Consider the following 13,540-nt stretch of genomic DNA (forward strand, 5'->3'; position numbering starts at 1 on the left):
CCACGCCAATGCAATTCCCTAATAAGTTAATGTATGATGTGTCACATATTTGCATTAAATTTCTCCAATTATATTTTTTTAACAGGCAGAGTTAGACAGTGAGACAGAGAGACAGAGAGAATGGTCTTCCTTCTGTTTCCAATTATATTTTAAACTATTATTATCAAATGATGAGTATGATCCTTCCAAATTACTCAAATAACCAATCGCATTCATTAATTAAGTGATGTTACCTAATATTGCTGCATAATGTTAGTGCACTAGATGGCTGCTTGAAAGAAGAAAATGAAGTGTTGGTCTTTTGATACTTCATAACAGCACTCTTGGCAAGATATTCATCCTTTGTGATTTTCATAATTGTCTCAAAATGATCCAAACAACTTGACTTGTGATTCCCTCCTCACAAATCTTATTAAGCTCTTTCTTTTTCTTTTTTTTATTAAGCTCTTTCTTAAAAATAAATTTAGAAGATCAAGGAGTCAAAATGAAATAAGTTCAATAGGGTTTTTTGAAATCTGACTTGATTTTAGTGCCATTCAGACCCAAATACTAGCTAACTTGGAGACCTCAGGCAAGCCATGTTCCCTCTGTGGTTCTCAGTTTTCTCATCTAGAAATGAGAGAAATGGGATAAGTGGTCCCTCTAGCCCTTTAGAATTCTGCAGATTGTGATCATGAGCCCATGTCATCCCTGGAAATGTCATGAAAAATGAAAGTAAAAATGATTGAGTTGAACATGGTCCAACGGTTACAAAGAAATATCTGTCATGAACTCACATCAGTTAGTCTTTTGACTCTTTAATTTTGTAAGCAGATGTCTGATTGCTTGTTTAAAGCCGGTGTAAAAAGCCTAGACCTGCCTTGTGGAAGCTCAAAATATTCTTAAGCAGGGTGTCAATTACATAATTTTCTAGACCTTGCTGTTTGGTTGAAATTAACCCACAGCATATTAGAAAGCTATTTCCCTTTGTGAGCATCTAGTGTATTTCACATTACACCCCTCCAGGGTATCCATGTGTTATCTGAATCAGAAGCACAGTCTGGCATCTAAGTTCAGTGTCAGCAGAGGTTACATTTGTACATTTCCCAGAAAAGGACCAACCATTGTCATTGGAGAGGATTAATGTGCAGTCATTTGGCTTTTTATTATAATCTTTTCTTTAAGAATGAGAGATTAGAATGTTAATGCATTCAATAATCTATGAATTATAAAGATATGCTATACTGCCTTGACCTTTTCCACATTTGCTAATTTTGATTGATTGGGTATTCAGAACCTGTTCTTTGTAACAGCTCTATTACCCTATGGGAACAAGGAAAGCTAGCTAAGTTCTGAGAATACATTCATACTGAATCGAGAGTAGAGGATCAGTTATAATGTGCCAGAGAGAGTGCAGGGTGTTTTTTAGAAATTCCCTCATGTAATGCCTACAGCATCACTAAGATAAAGCATTATTTTTTTTAAAGATTTTATTTATTTATTTGAGAGGTAGAGTTACAGACAGTGAGAGAGAGAGATAGAGAGAGAAAGGTCCTCCTTCGGCGGGTTCACTCCCCAAATGGCCACAACAGCCGGAGCCATGCCAATCTGAAACCAGGAGCCAGGTACCTCCTCCTAGTCTCCCACGCGGCTGCAGGGGCCCAAGCACTTGGGCCGTCCTCCACTGCTTTCCCAGGCCACAGCAGAGAGCTGGACTGGAAGAGGAGCAGCTGAGACTAGAACTGGCACCCACATGGGATGCCAGCGCAGCAGGCGGAAGACAAACCCACTGTGCCATGGAGCCAGCCCTGATAGAGTATTAGTAACACCATTTTACAGATAAATTGTGGACCAGAGAACCTTTCACAAAGTGTTGAAGGTTAAGAGGAAAAGGCAACAACAATCCCAGGACTGGGTGATACTGTCAAATTCTTTATTTATTAAAAGTTATAAATGTATCTAGTGCATAGTAAATACTTACAGACATCCCAAAATATTGTTTTATTTCAGACTGATTTTTCAGCACTGATCTATTAAGCACCTACTAGTACGTATTATGTAAGGAAGTCAATTGTGGCTGGTGGAGACAGAATGACAGAGAAACCCAAAATCTCCCCTCCAAGTAGATTATTGCTGTGGAGTATATGGAACCAACAAGTGATTGTGAGATGTCCAGAAATGGGTGATGTGGGGGAGTTTTTACCTAACCCTTTTTCTGAGGGCCTCAGGAATAATAGAAGAAAAGCAGTGTTACTATTTTCTTAAAATTGTGTCTGTGAAATACATGAAATCTGTTCTCTTTATATTAATACAAATTTTAAAAATAAGACAAAAATCATAAAATAAACCCCTCAGGCCCTAAAGGTTAGATTTCGGTGATTCAGAGCAGAGCAAGGAAGAGTAAAACAATGGATTGGGAGGGTGAATGTGGGATTACCAACAAAATGGCTTTCCTAAAGCACAGAATTGAGTATCTCAGACATAAATTCATCTCTCCATTTCTTTCAAAACAGAATAACTACTTCCAGTTTTTAATTAAGATAGTTTTTTCTAGCTTCTACATATCAAAAATCTCTATGGAGTTTTAAATAGATCAAGTTTTTATGTGGAATGTTGAGAGGATAAAATAGTACCAGTGATAATAGGATGAGCTCAAATCAATCTGTGCCTATGACCTAGGTGTTAAGAGTGAGAAATGAAAGAAAGATTGTCTTTCCTCATTTGGGTGTAGAGATTCTAATCCTGTACTCCTCTCCAATTACTGAGATAATAGCACATAACTGATGATGAATTCCTAGATCACACTGGGAGCTGTGTGCCTTTGAAAGATTGAAAGAAAACTTAATGGTATTGATAGGCCATCAGGATTTAAGATGAGATTTCAGAATGCCAACAGTAATAAATGTTCTTTATTGGCTCCAACCTTGATTCAGTTTTGTAGAAGGCTAAGAAATAAATAATTATTCCTTGAGTGATGGTTGGGTAAAAGTTGATGCCATTTTCAGGCAACTTTTGAAGTCAATGTACTCTGCAAGTTTTGATTTTTCAGACATTTGGTAGTTTATAAGTTTATGTTTTTTTAAAATATCAATCATTAATTATTTGAAATAAGCTTACTTAGACTATTGGTTAATGATACAATATTAGGACATTACAGTATTTTTAGGAAGATTTTGAAAATAGCATTTATATGTTCAAAAGTAAATTGTTACATAAGAAATGTAAATTGTTATATAAGAAATCCTATCATCTGATATTTATAAACACAAATACTACAGAAACATATAAAAGGCATATTATTAAAGTACCAGAAGACCTGGAAAAATGACTTAGTAAGAGCATTCAATATATGCTGTTACAGATAAAAGAGAAGTGGGCTCCCTTAATAAGTAGTGAAATTCTGCTCACCTTTTTGGGGTAGCATCCCCAAGGAATAGGCCTTGGAGTACGTTTCTATTTGGTTCATTCAGCAAGTATTCCTTGTCAATCTTTTTTCAGTTAACTCAATGCTGTGAACAATGTAAAAGTTATCATAACATCAACTATAGACCAATGATGTGAAATGCAAGTATTGAAAACTTAGTTATACTTTCTGCTGAGAGCATTGATAACCTAATCTGTAGTTATAAAGATCCCTCAGGGGTCTTCCCACTGGGCTCCATAAGTGACTATATCACTCCCCTGCCAAGTGTTTTATATAAGAATATAATTATTGTAACATTTCCTAACTGGGACTTCCTCCCAGGAGGAAAATGCCATGAAAAGAGGAAAGCGTTAGGGGCTAGGAAGGCTGATAGAAGACTTGAGAGGGATGCAGGTAGGCTGCTTTGTGTTTCATGTGAGCCGCCTGTCTCTGAGTCCTATTTCCTTTACCTCCACGTGCTGGTTGACAGGGGTCACTGGCAATTGGGATATAGGATGACCACTTAACCTTGTGTACTTATGTCAATTATGCATATGGTTATTCTAGAATTTTCCTGGCCTATAGAATATTTTCTGAACACAAGGAAGTTATTTTCTTTTTTTTTTTTTAATTAATTAATTTATTTGAAAGGTAGAGTTAGAGAAGAGACAGAGAAGTATCTTCCATCACTAGTTCATACCCCAAATGGCCTTAATGACTAGGGCTGTGCCAGGCCAATGCCAGGAACCAGGAGCTTATTCTGGGTCTCCCACGTGGGTGCAGGGGCCCAAGGCCTTGGGCCATCTTCCACTGTTTTCCCAGGCACATTAGCAAGGAGCCGGATCTGAAGTGGAGCAGCCAGGATGCAAATCAGCACTGATATAGGATGTCAACCCTGCAGGCCACAATTTAACTTGCTGTGCCACAGAGCTGGCCCCAGAATTACTTTTCTTATTGGCATATGCATTAAAAATATGATGCTGTGTTATATATGATGCCTAAAATAATTACTCACTGAAGCATACTGTGAATTTTATATTCCCACAAGTCAAACATCAATGTAGAGTTTAAGATCAATAGATACATGTAATTTAATGTTCTTTGCCCTTTTTTTTCACAAGGTTAAATCTGAAGGAAGACATATTCAGTTTAATGACATTGAAGTTTTTAGTAGTTTGTATGAACAGTTTGCATGTTTGCATAGTCTAAGAAGCATCAGGTATAAGAAGGTAAAATAAGAAAAATTATAATCAGCTTCTACTGGTGAGAAAGGGAGATGATTAATGAAATGGCAACAAAATTATCATAGTGTTTCTATTTTCTATAAAACTATTTTCAGCTTCAAATTGGAACTTATTCCTTATGCCAAGACTGGAGTATAAACCACCTTCCAATGACTGCAGTAACTCAGACAAACTCAAAGGCAGATAAGAGCATCTGCAGCGTGAAATACTATCTTGAAAAATAGAAAACCTTTCCATGAATAAATATCTGCTGTCTAGCATTTTGTGGCATATGTAAGGAAGACAACGGAATTTATGCCCTGAGTCATGAGGAAGAGATGTTGCAAAGGTCAGAAAATTGTTATTGAAACCTAATATTTAAGATCTGAGCTTTGTGAAATTGCAGATAAGAGAAAGAATAATCCATAAGTGGCAACACATATGATTAAATGTAGATATAAAAATATAGATACAACTACCCCAAGAAAATAAAGTAGGATAATTCATATAACAAAATAACATTATATATGAATGAAATATAAGAAAATAATATATATAAGAAAAACAATTATTTGTTATGTTGATGAAAGATGTTTCAGAGATTTTAAAAGATACAGGAAGTATTTGAGTAGAGATAGCAATGTAAGAGTACAGGGATACTTCAAGAATATCATAGAGAAGTTTATTTTTATGTCAATGTTTTTGAAATGCACACTTTTTTTTTCTTCATAACGTATTTTCTATAAATTTTTGGTGGTCCCTCAAATACACAGCTTTCAAAATTTTTGCACCAAAATAAATTTGTCCTTTAATTCTATTTTCCACCAACATTTCGAAGTACGCTTGTATTGTAGGAACAAAAAAGCAATACCTTACCTTCATTCATTGTGAATATCTAAGCTGATACTCCTACAAGAAGAGATGGTTTAGCAAAAGAACAAACATAAAAAAAAAATTATTGAAGTTTACATGACACGGGAGCCTTGAGAAATGAAGACCTGGAATATGGAGAAGGCTGTGTGTTTTTATTGTAAATCTAGATGGTTGTGGGGAAACGTGACTGGACAAAAACTATGTGATCTAACAGTAATGAGTAGAGAACTTAGCAAGGCATTGCACAGACTCTGTCCTGTGTCTTAATGAGATAGTCATGATCCCTGGGTAAGGGGACTTGAGGTGCATGGTGTCACATGAAGACCCTGGTGTGGAGCAGAAGGAGGAGGTCAGAGAGTGGTCTCCTCTATGGTTTAATGATTGCTTTGTGAAGGAAGATGAGTTCTAAATTCTCTGACCCACTCTGAGGAGAAAAAGGAGAGGGAGGGGACAAGGAAGGAGGAGAGAGTCAGAGAGAGCTGGCTTTTGAAGTCATCTCAATCTCCTTCAGTTTCAGTATGAAGCAGGCCAATGTATCCTGCTTTGGGGTATTATTTCTGAGCTCCATGTTTCTCCTCAGAGCCTCAAGGAGTGCTTGCTTTTGCAGATATACTTGGGGATATGTTTTTATGGAAAGTATATTTAAGTTAGGTAAACTGTAACTGATAAGCATTTCACTTCTTGGAAGCAGTAAGCTAGGTAAGTGGCATCCTTCCCAGAAGTTTATCTTCACATGTTTAAAGCACCTAACATTTAATTGCATTGAGTGGGCTCTAAAAGTAGGAAGCTGATCCTCACTGATCTGATTTAAACAAAGATTATAACATGAATAAAAATGAGTGTTCAGTGATCAAAACTAGGAATGTGGATATGTTGCAGGTGATATAATATATTAAGATCTCGTTTTGTAAGTTAGTAGATATTTTGGAACTGAATATACAGATTTTATAACTAAGAAATGATCATCAAATAGAAGGTGACCAGGGTGTGGCAATCTTGTGAGATTTGTAATAGTTACTATTGTGGACCTAGAGTACCCAAACCATAATATTAGCCATGTGACAGAAGATGCTTTATGGAAAATGATCTCAAATATTGGATCTCTAGATAGCAGAAAAAATAATTATCAATACTGTTTTGCTTATGGATATATTGAAGAAATAGGAGTACGGGCTTGTTGACTATGGGAAGTATGGGCTTGTTGGCTAGTGGGAAGAAAGTTACAATCACAGCTTTCTAATTATGGCTAAAGTTCATCAACTGATTAATAATTGTCTCTATCTAGTAAATATAGTAAATACGTTTGCTTAGATACCTACTGCGCTCTTTAAACCACCTTTTTTCCTGTTTAATTATTAATTATTTAATTTTTAATTCAATTGCTGTCTGTTTTGTTTGTGCAAGTGTTTAATCCATTAGGGATTCCTAGCATATCCTACTTTCTCATTTTAAAAAATGCCTACCTATTAAGCCTGGGTGGTGAACAAGAATTAGAATGCATGCCACTGAAGATTATGTGAGGATTGCAAAGCACTCAGCATCTCTGTTTCCTCATGAGTCTTTCTGCATTTCAAAGGTCAGCTAACAAACATCAGTTCCCTGCTCTGGCAGTAGAGCTTTCAGATTTGAGTAGATATTTTCCCTTGAGTTCCCCATTTTTTTCTTTCTGTTTTTTTTTAAAAAAATTATTTGCATTAATTTGAAAATCAGAGTTATAGAGAGAGGAAGAGAGACAGAGCTACAGAAAGATCTTTCATCTGCTGGTTCACTCCCCAAATGGCAGCAATGGCCAGGGATGGGCCAGGCCAAAGCCAGGAGCCTGGAGCTTCCTTCCCGTCTCCCATATGGGTGCAGGGGCCCAAGGACTTGGGTAATGCTCCACTGCTTTCTCAGGTGTACCAGCAGGGAGCTGGATTGGAAGTAGAGCAGCAAGGTCTTGAACAGGCGCCTGTATGGTTTCCCAGCTGGCTTAACCTGCTATGCCAAAATACTGCTGCCCTCCCCACACACATACGCCATTTTCCTTTTGATAATAATAATAATAATAATAATAAAATTACTCACAATATATATAAAGTGGCTTTGATTTTCTTACTTTGTATAAAAATCTGTTTTTACTTATTTATTTTTTTACTGTCATGGTCTAAGTGAAGTTTTCTTTTGACATTTATATTGACATTTCAATACCTACATGCAATTTCTGAAACAGTAAAGGTGGCATCATTCTATGAACAGTTTTTTCTGTGAAAAATGAGAGAGAACATAGGAACCAGTGCACGTTATATCCTATGATAATGGGCAGTTATTCTTGAAACTATAATTGCATGGAAAACTTCAATGTGAAAGAACAGAACATAAATGTTGTATATATCCCTCTGAATCAGTGGGTTCCACAACATTGCAACCTACCATGGATTGAAAACATTAAAGGGAAAATTGAATTTGTAGTGAATACATACAGATTTTTTTTCTTATTATTACCTAAACAGAAAAATGTAACTATTTATATAATACTTTCATTGCATTAGGTCTTATAATAATCTACAAATGATTTAAAGTATACAGGAGGGTGTGTGTAGTTCCTATATAATTCTAGCGATGTGAACCACACCGTTTTACATAGGGGACTTGAGCATACACAGATTTTGTTATTTCCTGGGTTTTCCTGGAAGCAGTCCACCTGGATACTGAGGAGCAACTGTAATTACATAATTTAACAGAAGTGTAATCATTATATTTGTTAGCACTTCTTAATGTCATTGTTACATTTCAAAATACAGAAATATAATAACAGCTATATGCATTAGTATACACATAAAAGAGAACATTTTAAAAATTATTAATTTTTATTAATATAAACAGATTTCATGTATTTCATAATTAAAATTCTAAGAAGGTAACCTGACTTCCTTCCTTCCCACCCTCCACCCTCCTTCCTTTCAATTCTCCTTCCTCCCTTCCTTTATTTTTTTTCCTTTAATTTTTACTTTATCATCACAGGCTTAATGTACCACTAAACATAATATTCAAGAATTAAATGTAGAAAGACTGTGTTCCACAAGAATATTGACAAGGGCTATAAAATATTTATTTGAAAGGCAGAGAGAGAAGGAGAGAGAGGGAAATATCTTCCATCTATGATTCATTCCAAAAGGTCATAATATTCAGATGGGCCAGGCCGAACTCAGTTGCCAGGAACTCTAGTCTGATCTCCCACGTAGGTACAGACAACATGGTACTTAAGCCATCTTCTGCTGTCTTCCCAGGTGCATTAGCAAGGAGTTGGATTGGAAGCAGATCAGCCAGGTCTCCAACAAGCTCTCAGAAATGGGGTGCAGGGACAGCAAGTGGAAGCCTAACTTGCTGTACTGTAACATCAGGCAAATACCACACATTTACATATTCATACAATTATAAGTCAGTATTTCTTCAGTCTACCAACTTGTTTGTGGTGTGAATGAAAAAAGTAGCTTTACTGTCTTTCTCTCAAAGAATAAACCTTTGTCATTTTAATGAAGGAAAATTAAAATCTACATAAAATGTCTGGAATAGTGCCTTCATTAAACTAGGCACTCAATAAAGAATTGTGTAATAAATGAATGCATAAAGTGGCACAAGTACAAAATAGTGTCTGTTGTCTGGTAAGCTGAAAACACACCAGCAAACATAAGAATGAAAAGGTGTGGAAAAGCCTGAAGACTGCTGGAACTATTCATAGCTTCACAGAGCAGTAAGCCATTGCATTGTCCCAGATGATGTAAGATAGACACACTTCATCTGGATTGCAAGTGAAGGCTGGGGCATGGAGGCTGAGCATATAGGGACAAGGAAGAAATTTATTATTTGTTTTTTTTTTTATTTAGTAAATATAAATGTCCAAAGTACAGTTTATGGATTACAATGGTTTCCCCCCGCCAATAATTTCCCTCCCATTCACACCCCTCCCATCTCCCGCTGCTTCTCCCATTCCATTCACATCAAGATTCATTTCTTTTCTTTCTTTTTTTTTTTTTTTTGGACAGGCAGAGTGGACAGTGAGAGAGAGAGAGAGAGAAAGGTCTTCCTTTACCGTTGCTTCACCCTCCAATGGCCGCTGAGGCCGGCGCACTGTGGCTGGCGCACCCCACTGATACGATGGCAGGAGCCAGGTACTTATCCTGGTCTCCCATGGGGTGCAGGGCCCAAGTACTTGGGCCATCCCCCACTGCACTCCTGGGCGACAGCAGAGAGCTGGCCTGGAAGAGGGGCAACCGGGACAGAATCTGGCGACCCGACCAGGACTAGAATCTGGTGTACCGGCACTGCAAGGTGGAGGATTAGCCTAGTAAGCTGCGGTGCCAGCCAAGATTCATTTTCAATTATCTTTATATACAGAATTTATATACAGAAGATTGATTTAGTATATGTTAAGTAAAGAATTCATCATTTTTCACCCACATAGAAACACAAAGTGTAAAATACTGTTTCAGTACTAGTTATAGCATTACTTCACATTGGACAACACATTAAGGACAGATCCCACATGAGAAGTAAGTACACAGTGACTCCTGTTGTTGACTTAATAATTTGACACTCCTGTTTATGGCGTCAGTAATCACCCTAGGCTCTTGTCATGAGTTGCCAAGGCTATGGAAGCCTTTTGAGTTTGCCGAATTCGATCTTATTCCAACAGGGTCATAGACAAAGTGGAAGTTCACTCCTCCCTTCAGAGAAAGGTACCTCCTTCTTTGATGGCCCTGTTCTTTCCATTGGGATCTCACTCACAGAGATCTTTCATTTAGGTCTTCTTTTTTTTTTTTTTTTTTTTTTTTTCTCAGAGTGTCTTGGCTTTCCATGCCTAAAATACTCTTATGAGCTTTTCAGCTGGATCCGCATGCCTTAAGGGCTGATTCTGAGGCCAGAATGCTATTTAGGACATCTGCCATTCTATGAGTCTGCTGTGTATCCCGCTTCCCATGCTGGATCGTTCTCTCCCTTTTTGATTCTGTCAGTTAGTATTAGCAGACACTAGGCTTGTTTATGTTTTCCCTTTGGCTCTTAGTCCTGTCATTATGATCAATTGTGAACAGAAATTGATCTCTTGGACTAGTGAGATGGCATTGGTACATGCCACCTTGATGGGATTGTATTGGAATTCCCTGGCACGTTTCTAACTCCACCATTTGGGGCAAGTCCGATTGAGCAAGTCCCAAATTGTACATCTCCTCCCTCTCTTATTCCCACTGTTATATTTAACAGGGATCACTTTTCAGTCAAAATTTAAACACCTAAGAATAATTGTGTGTTAATTACAGAGTTCAACCAGTAGTACTAGAACAAAAAAAATACTAAAAGGGAGAAAGTATTACATTGCACATCAATAGTCAGGACAAGGGCTGATCAAGTCACTGTTGCTCATAGTGTCCATTTCACTTCAACAGGTTTCCCCTTTGGTGCTCAGTTAGTTGTCACTGATCAGGGAGAACATATGATATTTGTCCCTTTGGGACTGACTTAATTCACTCAGCATAATGTTTTCCAGATTCCTCCATTTTGTTGCAAATGACCGGGTTTCATTGTTTTTGACTGCTGTATAGTATTCTATAGAGTACATGTCCCATAATTTCTTTATCCAGTCTACTGTTGATGGGCATTTGGGTTGGTTCCAGGTCTTAGCTTTTGTGAATTGAGCTGCAATAAACATTAATGTGCAGACAGCTTTTTTGTTTGCCAATTTCATTTCCTTTGGGTAAATTCCAAGGAGTGGGATGGCTGGGTTGTATTTGTTTTGGAAACCGAAAACTGAATAAATATTTCAATATAGAAAATGTTATGCATTAGGGGAAAATACAGCACCTTCAAGGGAAACCAAAAATGATTTGAAAAATTTAAGGGAATTCAGCTGAACGAATGGGCCATCAAAAAAGGAGGTACCTTTCTCTGAAGGGAGGAGAGAATTTCCATTTTGACTATGACCTTGTCTAAATATGATCAGAGTTGAGAACTCAAAAGGCTTCCCTAGCCTTGGCACCTCATGACAAGAGTCTCAGGTGATTACTGACACCATAAATAAGAGTGCCTATTGTTAAATCAACAACAGGAGTCACTGTGCACTTACTCCTCATGTAGGATCTCTGTCCTCAATGTGTTGTACTATGTGATTTAACGTTATAACTAGTACTCAAACAGTACTTTACACTTTGTGTTTTTTGTGGGTGCAAACTGTTGAAATCTTTACTTAATATATACTAAATCAATCTTCTGTATATAAAGAGAATTTAAAATGAATCTTGATGTGAATGGGATGGAAGAGGGAGCAGGAGATGAGAGGGTTGAAGGTGGGAGGGAGGTTATGGGGGGAAAAAGCCACTATAATCCAAAAGCTGTACTTTGGAAATTTATATTTATTAAATAAAAGTTAAAAAAAATAAAGGGGATTAAAGACAGCAGAAACCAGAATGTGAAAAATAGTATCTGAGGTCTTCAACAAAAGTGGACTGAATACTAATGAGCATAGCCATTTACAAACTAACAAAGGAGTTGTATAAAGAAAAAATCCATGCTATGACTTTTCTCATATAGGAAGATATAATTTTTTCCACAATCATCTATATGTTCCTAAAATAGTTGAGATTTTATACTAGTTTTCTAAGATCTATTCTACATTTGACCTAGTGTTAAAGGTACGACTTGGCAGGCCAATGGGGTGCCTGTGTTTGAATTTCAGCTCCACTTTCCAATTCCAGCTTCCCTAAATGTGTACCCTAGGAGGCAGCAGGCAATGGCTCAGGTAGTTGTGGCCCTGCTGCCCACTCTCAGATTCAGGTTGAGTTCTAAGCTCTGTGCTTTGTCCTGGCCCAGTCCCAGTTATTATGGGCATCTAGGGAGCAAACCAGGAGACTGCCAGTACTTTTTCTTTCTCTGAATTTCAAATAAAATAAATTTAATAAAACTAAAGAAAAACTAATAAAAATGAAATAGCAACTACATGATTTCTTAACAGAACATCCATTTCAGAGTCCTTATCATAATTTCTTCTTCCTTCCTCTAGGCTCTACATCATAGTGATTGAGTTTAAGCTACCTGCAGTCCAACGTAACTCCATCCATTATTCTTTGCTCCTACTGCCTTTGGCATATTGATTCCTGTCCTCTTCCTGCCATTGGTAGTTGCCCTTTCCTGGGTCAGCTACTGATTAAGTCTCCTCTGTGGCTGCTCAGACTAGGTCTCTCACATCTTCAATTCAACTTTCAGAGTTCCATCAGAATTTTCTTTTTAAACATTGACTTGACTACATAAGTTCCTACATTATAAACATTTGGTCATCTCTTACTGTCCAGGAGATACGGTTGAACTCCCTAATATGGTATTCATAACTCATATATATAGCTGCAGATCACTTTTATTACACTATTTCCCATTCATTTATCCTACTTATACTGAAATTCAATCTGTTTAGCATTTCCCAAATAATTGACATGCTTTCTAACCTCTATGTTACTTAGCCATGCTATTTCTTTGCCCATAATAGCTTCCTTTATTTCTTTTGGCTGGAAAATTCTTCTTCACCATTTAACACCCAAGTAAAATGTCATATTCTATTTACGCATCCATTGTGAAATATGTACTCTCTTTTTTCTATCTATATATCACTTACATTTTTGTGAAAGTGGCTTCTATACCTGAGCATTACACCCTGTACATATAGTGCCTGGTACATGGTAGGGTTGTTACTAACTTGTGAGTAGAATTATTTTAAAATTGTTACTGTAACAGCATCTTTTCAAAATTTATTTTCTATGAATAAGCCTTTTTATGTTAATAGTAGTTTTGTTTTTGCTTTGTTTCTCCGGGATATGTAGCACACATAGCACTCCTAGGATCTCCCATGAACCAGGGTCGCTGTGAACAAAGGCAAGGGTGAGACAATGAGCTCCACTGCTGGGATTTCTCACAGCACTCTGCATCCCCAATTCCAAGCTAGTGATTCAATCCTTCATAATCATGTCGACATATGCATCATTTCTTTTTTACATAAAATAGTTGTATTTATGGGATACATTATGATAATCCAATACATATG

The 13,540-nt window shown here is 37.0% G+C and overlaps 1 protein-coding gene across 1 annotated transcript in view; it reads left to right on the top strand.

The window, feature by feature from the left end:
• DPP10 (dipeptidyl peptidase like 10) overlaps positions 1-13,540 on the top strand; it is a 1,559,001-nt gene that overhangs the window by 456,190 nt on the left and 1,089,271 nt on the right. The gene's annotated exons all lie outside the window — the stretch shown is intronic.

Source organism: Oryctolagus cuniculus, chromosome 3 (genome assembly GCF_964237555.1).
Source record: "Oryctolagus cuniculus chromosome 3, mOryCun1.1, whole genome shotgun sequence".
In the NCBI taxonomy this organism is placed as follows: domain Eukaryota; kingdom Metazoa; phylum Chordata; class Mammalia; order Lagomorpha; family Leporidae; genus Oryctolagus; species Oryctolagus cuniculus.